The 17727-nt window shown below is 43.2% G+C and overlaps 1 protein-coding gene across 5 annotated transcripts in view; it reads right to left on the bottom strand.

The window, feature by feature from the left end:
- The window catches only part of PALM2AKAP2 (PALM2 and AKAP2 fusion), a 546014-nt gene that overhangs the window by 176288 nt on the left and 351999 nt on the right, over window positions 1–17727 (bottom strand).

The raw sequence follows: 17727 nt of genomic DNA, 5'->3' as shown, positions 1-17727 counted from the left end.
CCACAGTACACTCAGGAGCTTGGACCTCTCTTGAAGGAGAAAAGAGCTTTTCTCCGTCATAGCATCTGAGAGTGGGTCAGAAAACTGGGTGTTTCAACACCCTACTCTCAAAGGTGCATTTTAAACATCCTTCTGTATATGAAGAAGGAAGCGGACTCCAATTGCACAAAATAAGAGCAAAAAAGGATCATGGTACATTGTTTAAAATGAGTTTTATAGGACCCTTGAGGCCCAAACTAATTTTGGAAATGGTTTGTTTTGGCTGGCCTGTGCCAGTCCTCAGAAATTAAAGCCTTTTTAGACAACCATGAGACTTGCAGCAAGTTCAAGGGACTGTTCCTTTTCCCTACTCAAAGGTTAGAGAACTAACAGCTTAAAACTTGGTTTCCTCTCCAATTATTTCACAGATATTGCCATTCAGTGGGGCCCCTTTTCGGGTCCAATAAAAGATCCTGTTATATTCTCCACATACACTAATGATTACGTTTGCCACCCTTATTTTACTAGGCTGGAAACATATTTAACATTTGCTCCCTAAAAATGTGACATAAAATTAAACAAAACCCAAAGTCACTGTCTTGGATCTAGTTTCCATCCAGAGGAGATGTATTGAACAACTAGTCGTTAAAACAGCAGGTGGTGACAGGGACATACTTAGAGTCTTTGTGCTCTTGGAAGGGTCAGCTACCCATTTGGTGGTCTGTGACATTCCTTCTCTTGCTGTATAAATTGTGTCACTAGGCTGAAGGCAGAGTGGAGAGCAAAGCCCTTGGATTCATGGAGAAGCTGGGACCTGCAGCATCTTTCCTGCCTCATCCTTCCTCTCCATCCTCATGGCAAGTGCACCAGTTCAGGCCTCCAAGGTCCTCAGCTCAGATCTGTCTTCCATTCCATGACCATCATTATTTTTCAGAAATGTAGCTGTGCTCACATCACTCCCCATCTGATATGGTTTGGCTGTGTCCCCACCCAAATCTCAAATTGTAGCTCCCATAATGCCCACGCCATGGGAGGGACCTGGTGGGAGGTAACTGAGTCATGAAGACGGGTCTTCCTCATGTTGTTCGCATGATAGTGAATAAGTCTCATGAGATCTGATGGTTTTATAAAGGGGAGTTCCCCGCACATGCTCTCTTTGCCTGCCGCCACGTAAGATGTGACTTTGCTCCTCCTTCGCCTTCTGTCATGATTGTGAGGCCTCCCTAGCCACGTGGAACTGTGAGCCAATTAAATCTCTTTCCATTATAAATTACCCAATCTTGGGTATGTCTTTTTTAGCAGCGTGAGAATAGACTAATGCACCACCTCAACGGCATTCCTTGCATTTCTGTTGTGTTGCAGGCATGGTGCTTGGGTTGGAGAGATTAAGATGGAAAGACCCACCCCCTGCCATTAGGCAGTCTGGGAGGTGGTTTTCTGTCTGGATAATCTGATTTCCAGCACTGCTTCTTCCTCTCCCTTTTCTTACTACATGAGGCCTCTCCTGGGTAGGTGGCCAGGATGTTCCATTTCCACCCTGAGTTCTGGGTGTCCTGCCAGAGCTTCCTCTCCAGTCCCTGGGTGGGAGAGGGCTGTGGTAGTGTCAGGTCACCTATGGGAGCTCACCCAGCCATTCAGGAAACTCACTTGAATCAAGTAGAAGCCTATAAAAGAGAATATTTTTAAAAGAATTGTCTGGAAAGTTCCAGAAGGGTCTTAGGGTAATCATCCACCCAGAGTTATAAATGGCAGCCCTGGTGGCTTGTAGACATGCTGTGGTATTCTGTTATGGCAAATGAATTCTAGCAAATGAATACACTTGGGTACCACCAGGTCAAGGCATAGAACAAGAGAGCCCCTGACTCGCAGCTGATGGGTGTGGGGCAAAGGTCAACTCTCAGAACCAGGTCCATGGCAGGGCTCAGGATCAGAGCCTCCCAGCAGAGTCAGAGAGCAAGGGGGCTTGAGGAAGGGAGAGTCTAAATGTGAGTGTTGGGGGACAACTCACCAAGCCTGTGGGTATGGGGTGGTGGAGGGGAGACAGCGCAATGGAGAACACAGAGATGACCAAAGCAAGACCAGTGATGCAGGACGGGGGAGTAGGAGGTGGTCAGGATGGAATCCAGGGACTGGGCGCTCAATGCTCTTGGCAGGCTGTTTGTGAGTGGGGTAAGGGGGTTGGTTTGTTTAGAGGATTTGAGTCTAAACTGCTGTGGGGCTAAATGTGCTGAAAGCAGATGGATCAAGATATTAGTTATGTAGTTTTCATATTGCTTTATGACCCAGTGTTGCTTTCAATTCAAGAGTGCTTGTATGATTGGAAACAAAAAAGCTTGAGGTTTCTCAAGTTTAAAAACTCATTTGGGAGTTTGGCTGGACCCGCTACAGAAGTCTGGAAGCTAAAACACAGATACTGTTTGTCTAGTCTTTTGGGATGTATCCATAACTTAGCATCAAAGTGGATACATCCCAAAGTCTTCCTCTGCCATCATGTGCAAATTCATCTATCTCTGTCCTGGACACAAATGCAAATTTTGAAAGCACTCACAACTCAAAATGACACAGGATCACTCTGATGATTTGATATACGATGGGAATAAAAGTTACCAATGGGAGTTCCTCCTCTCCTCCCTCCCCTCAGCTGCTGAAGGAACCTTGCACTGGCAGGCTCCATTTCTTTCCCTTCCTTACCCTTAAGGGAGAGTTCAGTATCTGCCAGCCCAGTAGCTAGGTATTTATAAAACTGAATTGGGAAAATAAGTAGGAAGAGATAAGCTGGAGAGGCAGGGGGAAAAAGAAAGGAGAAAAAAGACAGAGGCTGAGCTGCCTAGACTTGAGGGAGAGGAGGAAGAGGGTGAGAGAGAGGGAGAGATGAAGACAGATGTGAGGGGAGAAAAAGAGGGGGAGAGACTAAAAGAGAGAGGAGGAGAAGAAAGGGGGACAGAGAGAAAGAGAGTGAAAAAGAAGAGGGAGAGAGAGAGGGAAGGAGAGAGAGAGAAACAGAGAGGGAGAGAAGAAAGGGAGAGAGGAAGGGGAGGGAGAATGAGGAGAGGAAGGAAGAGAGAGAACAGTGGTTTGAGGGGAGGAATCAGAGTAGACAGTGATTGTTTTGGCCTTTGGCCCTCCCAACACGGACTCCCCCTTATTATGTTAATAGCACTCCAATTTCCCTTTGGGCTGCTACCCTCTTCTATTCCTAGTTTATGCAACTCACATAGAGGTGCCTCCATTCCTAAGTTTCCTTCCTCAGGAGGTGGTCAGAGTCCCACTGACAAGTTTAGGGATGGGCATGTGATAAATGCAGGTGACAGAGTTGGCCCAATGAGAGCCAGCCCTGGGACTTCCCTTAGAATGCTGGAAAAAGGAAACTTTTCTCAATGAGTTTGCCAAATTGCTCAATTGCTAAATAACGCCTGGGAGTCCTGGTGGCCACCTCTTAGGGGAAACACTATGCAGAAGAGAAAGCCCACAGAGAGGAAGGCAAAGCTGGGAAATGGAGTCCAAGCCAAAACAACAACTCCTGGACTTTTGAAACTTGCAAGAAGATATTATCTTTTTTTTTTAAGGCACTTTGAATTAGGATTCTGTCATGTGTGACCAAAAGAGTACTGAACAGAGAGACTCCAAGAGGAGCAGCTGCAGGGGACAGAAAAAGGAATCTTCATTGATGTTCTTCAAGAATTAAAAGGAGGGAGTGTATATTTAGGGCAACTTGAATCTATGCTCCTGGGTTGCAGTCCCCAGGCTTGGCCCAAATAAAATCTCTCTGCTCTCTCTCTCTCTCCTCTCCTTCTTTCTCTCTCTCTCTCTCTCTCTCTATATATATATATGAATTTAAAAGAAAAGATTAAAACTCCTTTGAATGGTTTTTGGAAGCTAGACTATGCTTCTGTGCATGTGACATTTCACCAAGACTGTGTGGTCCTCCCAGGTGTGGTCCCAGGATTTAGTAGAGTCATTTACTACAGGACTCATAGCATTAGGAAATGCTATGGTCAGAAGAGATGCTAGAAGTCATCTAGTTGCATTCTCTTTTTTTTTTTTTTTTTTTTGAGACGGAGTTTCACTCTTGTTGCCCAGGCTGGAGTGCAATGGCACGATCTCGGCTCACCGCAGTCTCCGTCTCCCACGTTCAAGTGATTCTCCTGCCTCAGCCTCCCTAGTAGCTGGGATTATAGGCATGTGCCACCACGCCTGGCTAATTTTGTATTTTTAGTAGAGACGGTGTTTCTCCATGTTGGTCAGGCTGGTCTCGAACTCCCGACCTCAGGTGATCTGCCCGCCTCGGCCTCCCAAAGTGCTGGGATTACAGGCATGAGCCACCACGCCCGGCTAGTTTCATTCTCTCTTTAGCGCTTACACCTCTTCAAGTATTTTGAAAAACTCTGATTACATTTGCACACTTCCAGGGATAAGGAACTCAGTTTGATAGAGGCAGCCTGTTATGGATTGAACTGTGTTCCTCAAAAAGATACTTTGAATACAAAAATTAGCTGGTTGTGGTGGTACATGCCTGCAGTCCCAACTACTCAGGAGGCTGAGATAGAAGGATCACTTGAGCCCAGGAAGGCTGCAGTGAGTTGTGATCATACCACTGCACTCCAGCCTGGGCGACAGAAGTAGACCCTGTCTCAAAATAAATAAAGAAAGTAAATAAAATTAAAAAGATATTTTGAAATCGTAACCCCTAGTACCTCAAAATATGATCTTATGTGGAAATAGGATCTTTGCAAATGTAGCCAAGTTACGATGAGGTCATCAAGGTGGGCCTTAATCCAATATAACTGGGAGTCCTTAATAAGAAGAGACTGACAGCCAAGAAGATGGCTACATGGAGACAGAGGCAGAGATGACAGTTATGCTACCACAAGCCAAGCAATGCTTCGGGGCAGAAGCTGAGAGAGGCCAGGAAGCACCCCTAGACCTTCAGAGAGGGTATAGCCCTGCCAACACCTTGATTTTGGACTTCTAGGCTCCAGGACTGTGAGAGAAGAAATTAATTTCAACTCAGAAAAAAACAAGGTTGTTTCAAGCCACCCAATATGTGGTACTTTGCTATGGCAGTCCTAAGAAACCAATACACAGCCCATTCCATTTTTAGCAACTTTCAGGTCAGAATGTTCTTCTTGATACTGAGCTAGAATTTAACTTTATGTAACTACTGGTCCTAGCATGGCCTTCTGGAGTCAAACATATGTCTATTCTTCCTCTACAAAACTGCCTTGAGGCATTCCAGGATGCGATTATGTCCCAGCTGAGACATCCCTTTGTTTATGTTCCTAGGTCATTCACCATCCTGGTGTCATTTAAAGCCTGATGTCTGCAGCCATAGAGCTGTTTGCTCTTTCCTTAGTGGCCACCCGACCTACGTTGCACAAGCTACCCTCGATATCTTCTTCTTTGAGATGTACACCAGCAAGGCTTAAGATGGACTGCAGCTCAGTATTAGGGGGAGGAGTTACTCCCTCTGAGAATCTTCGAAAGTGACACCTTTTTATTCATAATCTTAAAGATATGCGGTGGCCAAGTGTGGTGGCTCATGCCTGTAAACCTTACACCTTGGGAGGCCAAGATAGGAGGATTGCTTGAGTCCAGGAGTTCTAGACCAGCCTAGGCAACAAAGGGAGGCCCCGTCTCTTATAAAAAAAAAAAAAAAAAAATTTAAACTAGCTGGGTGTGGTGGTGCTTGCCTGTAGTCCCAGCTACTCGGGAGGCTGAGGTGAGAGGATGCCTTGAGCCCAGGAAATTGAGGCTGCAGTGAGCCGTGATCACGCCACCACACTCCAGCCTGAGTGACAGAGGGAGACTCCATCTTAAAAAAAAAAAAAAGAAAAAAGAAAAAAATGTGATGATGGTTAAGGCTATAATAAAAAGCTCTTAGAGGAAGAAGAAAAACTGAGACATAGAGAAAATGTTGTCAATAGGTAGCACTTAAAAAAATAACCTGGCTCCCTTCCCAACCAGAGATGCAGAAATGTTGCTCTCTGCACCAGTCCCACCCCAGGCGAGCTGCTTCAAGACCCCCCAACAGTCAGAAACAGAGGTAAGGGGTAATTGCCCTAGGGAGCCCATATCCCTGGGCCCTAACTTAGAGGACTTCCCTACTAGCCCAAGATGGCCCTCTTACACTAGTTGAAAACAAATTACTCGGCACCAAAAGGAAATTTGGAATATGTGGAAAAAGCCTCTCAACGTTGTCTTCTAATTTTTTTCTCCCAGAGTAAAAATATTACCACAGATTTACAGGATTCTGAGCTCATGTTTATCTCACAAGGAACAAAAGGCAAAGTATTCTGGCAAATGTGCCATTTTCTGGCAATGTCACTGACTCAGCTTTACATTCCCACACCCAAATGATCTGTGGCTTTGGTCTGATGCCTATTGCAGTAAAGCAAAGCTGCCTTTGTTCAACCTAGCCAGATGGCTTCACTTTTACTTCGACAGACAGTTGAATTTTTGAGCCATTTTAAAGGTAGCTCTTGAAGCAAGGACTAAGAATCTAAGGAGCTGGCTCTGAACTCTGCCCTGAGACCCTGCTTTTTAGACTAGGATCAACTTGGGGTACCCTTACATAGGGTCACTAATGGAAAGAGCTTTGACGACAGTATACAGAAATATGTGGGCTCACTGTGCCACACCTGTTCTGACACACTGAAGTGCAGCCTGTTGCATCTTCATGAAGACATCTAGCCAATCCCTGAGAAAACAATGCGTTCAGGCAAGGCACGGTGGCTCACGCCTGTAGTCCCAGTGCTTTGGGAGGCTGAGACAGGCGGATCACTGGAGATCAGGAGTTCGAGACCAGCCTTGCCAACATGGCTGGAACCCTGTCTCTACCAAAAATGGAAAAATTAGCTGGGCTCTATAACCCCAGTTACTCGGGAGGCTGAGGCACGAGAATCACTTGAACCCAGGAGGCAGAGGTTGCAGTGAGCCAAAATCATACCACTGCACTCCAGCCTGGGTGACAGAGTGAGACCCTGCCACAAAAAAAAAAAAAGAAAGAAAGAAAAAAGAAAACAGTGACTTAAACAGTGGAACAGTGGTAAACGTAAGGAGTTTGTTATTCCCAAAATTATTTCCATTCGGATATAAGAATTTAGGAAGTAACTATGTTTTCCCCTTTTGGTGTGTGTTTAGAGAAACAATCTTAACTGACGTGGAAGTTCAGCATTTAGATTAGGAGAGGGATCTTTAGGGACATACTGAGATGTGACCTACATGCCCACGTGGCGAATGGTGGAAGGGGCAGCCATCTATGGCAACTTACATCTTACATGGGACAAGAATGGACAGACTGTGATGGACCCGCAGTAGGAGAAGCTGGCAGGGTTTTCCTGGGTGGAATCCACACAGCCAGCTGAGACTGGAGCATGGCAGAGCTCGCTCTGTCCTTCACCATGTTACCCCTGACAGCAGCAAACACTCCTGAGAAGAACCTCTTACCACAATAACATATTGAAGATGACCTATTTGGAGTAACAAATATTAGAGAAAAATGTTTTTTGCTGTTGCTGTTTTGTGGTTGAGGCCCATCACTCTGAAGAATGTGACTGTTCCAGGCAAACGGAATTTGGAGGCACAATTCCAAAGGGGCAACAGCATGAAACAGGACTTACCATCTTGATCACAGGAGAGCAGAAATTTTGAGGAGCAGAAAGCACAACCCGAAAGAAAAAGGGAGGAAATTACTGTACCATCATCTGGAGTTGGAGCACATTTGTGACAAGCTACGAGTAGATAGTCCCAGCTGCTTGCCTTGCCAATCATTGTTGGGCAAGACAACAGGATGGCACAATTTGATGTTCAGATAAAGCTGGGAAGGGACGGGCCCTTGGGAGAGGGGCATTTGGCAGTTTGTTAAATGGGGTGTCCTTTTCGCTCCAGATTCAATGTCTTTCAATCCCAAAGTATCTAGAATTTTTGACCTCTCAACACATCTGTATTAGTCTGTTTTCATGCTGCTGATAAAGATATACCTGAGACTGGGTAATTTATAAACGAAAAGAGGTTTAATGGACTCACAGTTCCACTTGGCTGGGGAGGCCTCACAATCATGGCAGAAGGCAAAAGGCACATCTTACGTGGAGGCAGACAAGAGAGAATGAGAGCCAAGCAAAAGGGGTTTCCCCTTATAAAACCACCAGATCTTGTGAGACTTATTCACTAACACGAGAACAGTGGGGGAAACCACCCCCATGATTCAATTATCTCCCACCAGGTGCCTCCCACAACATATGGGAATTACGGGAGCTACAATTCAAAGATACGATTTGGGTGGGGATACAACCAAACTATATTACTATCCCTTTACTTCTTTGTTTGCTTGCTTTTTCTTTTCCTTTCTTCCTTCCTTCCTCCCTTCCTCCTTCCTCCCTTCCCTTCCCTTCCTTTCCCTTCCTTCCCTTCTTTTCCTTCCTTCCTCCCTCCCTCCCTTCGATCCTTCCTTCCTTCCTTCCTTCCTTCCTTCCTCCTTCCTCTCTCCCTCCCTTTCTTCCTTCTTGCCTTCCTTCTTCCCTCCCTTCCTTCCTTTTCTTTCTTTTATTTTCACCTACTTTTAAATGTTAACATCTTATAAGGAAGACTTTTGGAATATTGGCTTATTTAGTAGATATGGTCTGTGACTCAAAAATGTTACAGAATAATGAGTGGTGGCAAATATCCTGGCACAATGACTATATAAAATTGGTTAGAATGGAGTCTTCAAATTCAGTGTAGGTAAAACACTAGAGGAAATGAAAACAAACTAACTCATTCTAAAAAGACTGCATATGACTTTGTTATCACTAAAGAAACATAAATTACAACAACATTTTCATTATACAAGGACCCTTCAAATTTATAATAATAAGCAAAAACATATAGAAACTTAGCTTTGTCAGGGAACAAACACACTTATTAGACTGCAGGTTGGTACTATAAAGCGGTTTTGCCTCTTGAGATAATAATAACCTAGGCCACATGTCAAACGATATGTAGCAGAAAGCACTCTTACTCTGTAGAACAGAACCCATACTAAATTTATGGTAGAAATCCTATGTCCCTTGCCAGGGACTGGTTTAGGAAAGGGACTGGCCAAAGAAATGTTGAATGAACAATGAAACAGAGACTGATGAGGAATCTCTAATATTTTCTTGCTCGTTAAAAGAGACACAGATGAAGAAACTTCCTTCTCTTCTTCCACTGAACATTGTCATATCTGTGAGGTACGGTGATGTTTATGCTGTGGCAGCCATTTTGTGACCATGAGAACATCGTTCATGACACACATGTTCCCCCAAAGATGGCAGAACGAAAACATGGAAGCAAACTGGGCCCTTGAGGATGTCACTGTGTTGTAAAATTAAACAACTCCATAGCAGCCCTACCACAGGAATTCTTGTTATGGGCAATTATATTGTTTTCTTGTTGTTCAAGCCAATTGAGATATAATTTTCTGTTACTTGTAGCAAAAGCATTCCAGGAAATGATGAAATAGTTTATATTTTTTACTTAATAAGTCACTTTGGAGATGATATATCAAAGAAATGCCCAAAAGATAGCAAGTTTTTATCTCAAGCTGAAAAACGCAGAGACATGTGTACATGAAAATCACATTATGAAAAAGGAAAGCAGGCTGGGCATGGTGGCTCACGCCTGTAATCCCAGCACTTTGGGAGGCCGAGGTGGGCGAATCACAAGGTCAGGAGTTCGAGACCAGCCTGGCCAATATGGTGAAACCCCCTCTCTACTAAAAATACAAAAATTAGCCAGGTGTGGTGGCGCACACCTGTAGTCCCAGATACTCAAGAGGCTGAGGCAGAAGAATCGCTTGAATCCAGGAGGCGGAGGTTGTAGTGAGCTGAGACCATGCCAATGCACTCCAGCCTGGGCAACAGAGTGAGACTCTGTCTCAAAAAAAAGAAAAGAAAAGAGAAAGGAAGGCAGAACATAAAGGGTAGGTGCATGATCCTGACAATGTAAATATTCACACGGCTTCCACCAAAGATCATAAGACAATTCAATGTCATGGCAATAGTTTATTATTGAATGTCCACTACATTATGTTTCTATAAATGATTACTCAAGTTGAAATACTTATTGAAATTTCTGAGAAAAGAGATAGCATCAGGCCACAAATATGAACTGCTGCACAAAATAAATGGCAGAGAAATGTCTATTGAGGAGGGGCATGTGCTTTAGGAAATGCTTCTAGAACTAGTCATTCCAAGCCTATGATTTAGAGCTTTCTCCTCAATGCAGTTATCCATTATAATAACTAAAATATGTGACAGAAGTTTTCAAAACATATGAAACACACAGACTTCAAAGAAAAGAAAGGCAAGAATTGTGATGAGGCGGGTAAAGACTCAGGGAAAATAATACAAGAGAATGTCAATATTTGTTACACAATGAATTTCCAAAAATATGTCACAAGCACAGACTGAGTCTTGTTTTAATTGGCACAAACACAAGGGAAATAGAAAATCTAAGTCAGAGAAGTCGTAGCACCGAATAGTCTATTTGCATCTGCCTGAAAATCAGAGAAAATGTTGAGAAAGGAAGAACTGGACATAAAGGAAACCTATCAGATCCATATTAGATGAAACAGCTGCAGGAATCTTTTTGTAGGAGGTGCTTATAGCCCTTTATTTTTGGAATTTCTCTTGCAAGGATCACCAATGAAACTGAATTCTGTTACTCATAGTATTGACAGCTAAATTAAGACAGATCAGAAAATCAAGGCCAAGAAAATTACTGTAAAATTAGAAGGTTCATTATGAACCGTAAGAAAATCATTCAGAAAAACACATTAATTACATTCAATCAAATACACTTTTACCCCTAAACTTTCACACAGCTCTATGTCATTCAGTTTCTCAAACGTTGACTCAAGGAACACACTATACCAAGGCTTTGTTAGATATTAGCTTTCTTTGTACCTTGAACCACAGTCTAAGGTTAAATGTTTTCAGATCTGGATTTTGGTAGTGGGTCGCATTTCTTTTGAATTTGATGACGTATTACCAGTTGGAGCCAGTTTAATGAAGTGAGAGAGATGTCAGATTAACTGGGAGGTATGCAGCCGGAATAAAAGAAAACTCAAAGGCCGGGCACAGTGGCTCATGTTTGTAATCCCAGCACTTTGGGAGGCCAAGGTTGGTGGATCATTTGAGGGCAGGAGTTCAAGACTAGCCTGGCCAACATGGTGAAACCCCATCTTTACTAAAAATACAAAAATTATCCGGGCATGGTGGTGCATGCCTGTAATCCCAGCTACTTGGGTGGCTGAGGCAGGAGAATTGCTTAAACCTAGGAGACGAAGGTTGCAGTGAGCAGAGATCATACCACTGCACTCCAGTCTGGGCAAGAAAGCAAGACTGTTAAAAAAAAAAAAAAAAGAAAAGAAAAGAAAAGAAAAGAAAACTCAAGACAGTTTTTTTTTTTTTTTTTTTTTTTGAGATGGAGTCTCGCTCTGTCGCCCAGGCTGGAGTGCAGTGGCGCCATCTCGGCTCACTGCAAGCTCCACCCCAGAGGTTCACGCCATTCTCCTGCCTCGGCCTCCCGAGTAGCTGGGACTACAGGTGCCCACCCCCACGCCCGGCTAATTTTTTCGTATTTTTAGTATAGACGGGGTTTCACCGTGTTAGCCAGGATGGTCTCGATCTCCCGACCTCGTGATCAGCCCACCTCGGCCTCCCAAAGTGCTGGGATTACTCAAGACAGTTTTACAAGACAATTAAGCATATTTCACATCGGGGAAAAAGCCCAAGCACATTTTACCTCGTTATGGATAGCAAATGTTTAGTGCAGGGATATCATACAGATATGTCAGGCTTTTAAAAAAGGTAACATGCAAAATATCTAGTTTTTTGTTTTTGTTTTGTTTTGTTTTTTTGAGACAGAGTCTTGCTCTGTCACCCAGGCTAGAGTGCAATGGCGTGATCTCGGCTCACTGCAGCCTCTGCCTCCTTGATTCAAGTGATTCTCCTGCCTCAGCCTCCCGAGTAGCTGGGACTACAGGCGTGCGCCACCATGCCCAGCTAATTTTTGTATTTTTTAGTAGAGATGGGGTTTCACCATGTTGGCCAGGCTGGTCTTGAACTCCTGACCTCAGGTGATCTGCCTGCCTCGGCCTCCCAAAGTTCTGGGATTACAGGCATGAGCCACCACGCCCGGCCTTTTTAAAATTTTTTTCTAAGAGACAGGGTGTGGCTCTGTTGCCCTGGCTGGAGTGGCAGTGGCACGATCATAGTGCTCTGTAAACCTCGAACTCCTGGGGTCAAGTGACCCTCCCACCTCAATCTCCTGAGTAGCTGGGATTAAAGGCACTCCACCACACCCAGCTAATTTTTCTTTAAAAAAAAAAATTATAGAGATAGGTTCTTCCTATGTTACCCAGGCTGGTCTCAAACTCCTAGCCTCAAGCAATCCTCCTGCCTTGGCCTCCCAAAGTGCTGGGATTACAGACATGAGCTACCACACCTGGCCCAAAGTTTCTAAAATTTTATTTGTTTATTTATTTATTTTAATTTTTTTAACTTCTTTTTTAAAAATTCTTTTGTAGGGCCTCACTTTGTTGCTCAATCTGGTCTTGCTTTGTTACTCAAACTGGTCTCAAACTCCCGGCCTCAAGTGATCCTCCCACCTCAGCTTCCCACAATACTGGGATTATAGGCAAGAGCCACCATACCCAGTATCTAAAGTTTTAAAGCATAAATTCTTTAATACTAAAGAGAAACACCTTGTATCATCTTTAGGTCAGTTTTCTATGGAAATAAAATATTCGATCTGCAATAATTACAAATACAAAGAGATCTTCAGGAATATATTTGTTATTTAGAGATGTATTTAAGAGACTAGAGATATACTTCACTGTACTAATTCATTTTAGCTACCCCAATAGTATTATTAAAAATATATAGGGTTAAGGGTCTCAAAGTCAATGGAGAAATTCACTCCAAAAAGTGGTCAAGACTGAAGAAAAAAGATGAAGTCATATACACATTAGGTGAGTTTTTAGCATCTCATCAGAACTATTTGTTCCTAAATTATTTTGCTCCTCTTGATTCTGAAAAATACATTAATTATGATGATTTATTCAATAAATTCATCCCTGAATACTTGTTTTCTATATAAATTATCTCCTTGATGCCATTGAGCATCTGACTCACAATTTTTTTTTCTTTTCTTTTCTTTTTTTTTTTTAAGTCAGGGTCTGGCTGTATTGCCCAGGCTTTAGTGCAGTGGCATGATCTCGGCTCACTGCAACCTCTGCCTCCCAGGTTCCAGAGATTCTCATGCCTCAGCCTCCCAAGTAGCTAGGATTACAGGCATGTGCCATCATGCCTGGCTAATTTTGGTATTTTTAGTAGAGATGGGGTTTTACCATGTTGGTCAGGCTGGTCTCAAACTCCTAGCCTCAAGTGATCCATCCACTTCAGCCTCCCAAAGTGCTGGGATTGAAGGCATGAGACCGCACCCAGCCAGATCTTACATGTTTTACTTACATTTTACTATATTAGTTTCCATTTCTGCAAGCCACCCTAAATGCTTTGTGGAATATGGGGTTAAGAAAACAAGAACAGATAGATAGTGAGGAAAAGAAGAGGGAGAGAGAGGAAAAAAAAAAGGAGGAGTGGGGTGAGAAGGAAAAAGAAGGAGACGAAAAAGAAGAGAGAGAGCATGAATGGAACAAATGGTGAGAGAGGAGAGAGCATAGAAAAAGCAAAGGGATGGTAGAAGAGAAGGAAAGTGGAAAACAGATTCCATTTTATACTATACAATCAGCAAAAACCAACTCTTTAACCAGAATCAGATATTCACATCTATGGCACATTTTGTCAAGGAAAACAATTTAGGTTTCCAGGCTAGCCCCTAACACTTTAATGTGAGTCCGCTAGCCTGAAAGCCGGAAATTTTATAGAGGAATCCCCACTCTCATAGAAAGAAAACCCTTTTCCCACCCATTCCTGAATGCCTAAGGAGTTTTAGGGGAAACTTTTGAAGTAGGTGAGGCTACATGCAGTTCTGTGCCCTCTTCTATTTCTTGTTGCTCCCTCTCCGAGACTAACGGGATCTAATCTTCATGTAGCTCAAAGACTTTCAATGGGCAGACAGCTGGCTGGCTCTTTCTTGTCAAAAACCAGACTAAAGACCAGGTGGAGTGGCTCACACCTATATTTTTAACACTTTGGGAGGCCAAAGCAAGAGGATCACTTGAGATCAGGAATTCAAGACCAACCTACACAACCATAGTGAGACCCCATCTCTACAAAAAGTTTCAAAATAGCTGGACGTGGTGGCACACACCAATAGCCCTAGCTACTTGGGAGGCTGAAGCTGGTGAATCTCTTGAGCCCTGGAGCTCTAGGCTGCAGTGGACTATGATCATGCACTGCACTCCTGCCCGGGTGACAGAATGAGACCCTGTCTCTCTCTCTCTTTAAAAAAATTTTACTGTTTTAATTTTTGTAGGTACACAGTAGGTATAATATATGAAGTACATTATATATTTTGATACTGGCATACGATGCAAAATAATCACATCAGGGTAGATGGGGTATCCATCACCCAAGCATTTATCTATTTATCCTTTCTTTGTGTTACAAACAATCCAATTATACTCTTAGTTATTTTAAAATGTACAATAAATTATTGTTGACTGTAGTTACCCTGTTGTGCTATCAAATATTAGATCTTATTCATTCTAGTTATATATCTAATCATATTTTTGTACTTATTAACCATACCCACTTCCCCCTCCCCACTACCCTTCCCAGCCTCTGGTAACCATCCTTCTATTCTCTATGTCCATGAGTTCAATTGTTTTAATTTTTAGTCCTCACCAACAAGTGAAAATAAACAAAGTTTGTCTTTCTATGACTAGCTTATTTCACTTAACACAATGACCTCCAGTTCCATCTATATTATTGCAAATGACAGAATCTCATTCTTTTTTATGGCTGAATAGTACTCCATTGTGTACATGTACCATTTTCTTTATCCATTCATCTGTTGATGGACATTTAGGTTGCTTCCAAATCTCGGCTATTGTGAATAATGCTGCAATAAACATGGGAGTGCAGGCATCTCTTCAATATCCTGATTTCCTTTTTTTTGGGTATATACCCATCAGTGGGATTGCCGGATCATATGGTAGCTCTAATTTTAGTTTTTTGAGAAACCTCTAAACTGTTCTCCATAGTGGTTGTACTAATTTACATTCCCACCAAGAATGTTCCCTTTTCTCTACATCCTTGCCGGCATTTGTTATTGCCTGTTTTTTAGGTAACAGCCATTTTAACTGGGGTGAGATGATTCTCACTGTAGTTTGATTTGCATTTTTTGGATCATCAGTGATGTTGAGCACCTTTTCAAATACCTGTTTGCCATTTGAGTCCCTATCTCAAAAACAAAACCAAAACAACAACAACAAAACAAAACCTCCCTCTCAGCACTGTCCCTGTTTCAGTTCCATGCTAGGGAGAAGTTTGCTAAGCAACATCTATGTGTTAATTCCTTATTAGCCTGTTCAGAGGCATTGGCCTGATCAGAATATCTTGATTAAAGCTTTGTGGGCGATGGGGACCAGGTGAGCAGCTCAGCTAGACCTAGGCCTCTGCTCCCTAGACAAGCTCCTGCCATTCAAAGCTGCTTTCATTCCGCTACTTCTCTGCTCTCTCAACCCTTCAAGCCCATCTAAGCAGCTTAGGTGTGCTAATAACATCCATTCATATCTTCCTACAGCATCCTGCACACATCAGTAAAACGTGATAAATATTTGTTGGTTGACTGCATTTGAGGTATTTTTACTACTGCTTTAAATTCTAAGTGACTTTGAAAGGCAAACAAATATTAAGTTCATGAAAGTGTAGAAGTAGAACCAGAAAATCTGGGTGTTGGCTGTGGTCAGTCCACTTTTTACTGTATCCTACACAAATCTATCCTCCATTTCCTCATTAGGAATAATAAATGAAGATTTATTAAGCACCTACTCCACAACAGGCACTATTCTATGTACTTTAGTGCACTGAAGTCTTCACTGCTAACAACTCTTATGAGGTACGATGCAAACCGCATTCCCATGGTACAGAGAAGGAAATGGAGGCACAAACCATGAAGCTGGCAGGTGCCCCAGCTGCAACTGGGTACCAAGCAGCTTAGCTCCAGAAACTAGGTTCTTAACCACTATATGGTTCAGTCTGTCAATTAAACAGAATAATGTTTGGCAAAGTGCCTTAACGTTTTAGAGATGGGTATAGATGCTAAGTCATTTTGGAAATGGCAGAGATGAGAATAACTGAGTAGAAGAATTGGCCTGTATGTGGCAGCTCCAGCCCATCACCATGGGACAGCTTGAGCTACTGCAGTAAGAAGCACCCGAGGAACCTGTTAACCTGTAGGTTTTCAGGCCCTGATCTCAGATGCTCTGATTCAGTATTCTGGAGTGAGACCTATGAGCCTGCATTAGGTCGTCATAGGATTCATTTTGAGAAGGCTCCTTCTAGCGAGAAGTCAGGGCTTTTGGAGGCCAACATGCACAACTTGAGGTTGCATCCCAGCTGGTGTACGATGAGGCCTCCAGAAAGTTACTTAGCGCTCACTTGCCTCAGTTTCCAAAAGAAGCATGCAGAGCTCTTTTCAAAGCCCTTGTATAAATTCTTTTACTTGGCCCTCCCATTTGCTTTGAGGAAGAAAAACCCTCCTCGCAAAAGAATGCAAGCAGTTTAGGATGCATTTGGAGGTCATCTGAGCCTCGATGGCAGGCAAGGTTGAGATCAGCCCCATTCTTTCACTGAGGAAAGCAAGGCTCAAGGTGATTAGACGACTTTATCCAGGGACACTGAGAAGAGGAGGAGCCATGGCCCAAAGACTTGTTCTTTCCTTTATACTAGGGAAGCATCTGTTGTTTGCAAAGCTCCTGGAACTTGAGAACCAAGAAGAGTGATGGTGGAGTGGCCTACTGTGGGCACAGGGCACATTGAGGGTTTAGGGAGCTCAGAGCAGGCCCAGCTATGACAGGCACGGGCATGTGTGGGATGGCCTTTCTACCCTTTTGGGAATATCCTGAGGACACACTTCTTTCCTGTGTCTTTTGAAAAGCAGCCTATTCCCAGAGGATGACTGTGTCATCCAGGCCTGTCTGCGTCTGGGGGAGAGTTTAATTCAGCTGAGGATGTATTCAGCACACAGATCTAAATCACATTCTCTAATCAGCTGTACAAATAAAAAGCTCATGTCTCGTTTTTCAATCTATTTTGAATTTAAAGGGAACTTAAGGGTGCTCTTAATTATCATTCACCAAATCCAACAATAACATCAGAAGCCCCCACAATATTGTTCCTACTCATCCCTTACTTTTAAGGGAATGGTTGAGCTGGTTCCTTGATTAGTTCCATTAATGGGATCAGTCATTTGTTGAATACCTGTTGTGCTCCAAGCACTATGCTAGGCATTGAGGAAATAAAGACAGTAAAGACAGCCACCAAATAGAAGCTCCCAGGCAGACAGGCAGAGAGAAAGTTATCCTCAATATGGAAAGTACAAAGATGATGTAAGACACCTTTAAACTTGGTTTACTACATTGCTGCAGAGGTAGAGATGGGCTATTGACATTCCCAGTGAGGTAAGAGACAGGTGACTGATATCCCCACGTTGCCACACATAAGTTCCTCAGGCCACACTGCCCCTCAGACTCTTAGACAAGTGGGGCTTGAGAGCAAGGCTTGCATTCCTCCTCCACCCTCATGGCTAGACTCTTAGAAA

Source organism: Pongo abelii, chromosome 13 (assembly GCF_028885655.2).
Source record: "Pongo abelii isolate AG06213 chromosome 13, NHGRI_mPonAbe1-v2.0_pri, whole genome shotgun sequence".
NCBI classification, from domain to species: domain Eukaryota; kingdom Metazoa; phylum Chordata; class Mammalia; order Primates; family Hominidae; genus Pongo; species Pongo abelii.
This window is presented reverse-complemented; position numbering and strand designations above follow the sequence as displayed.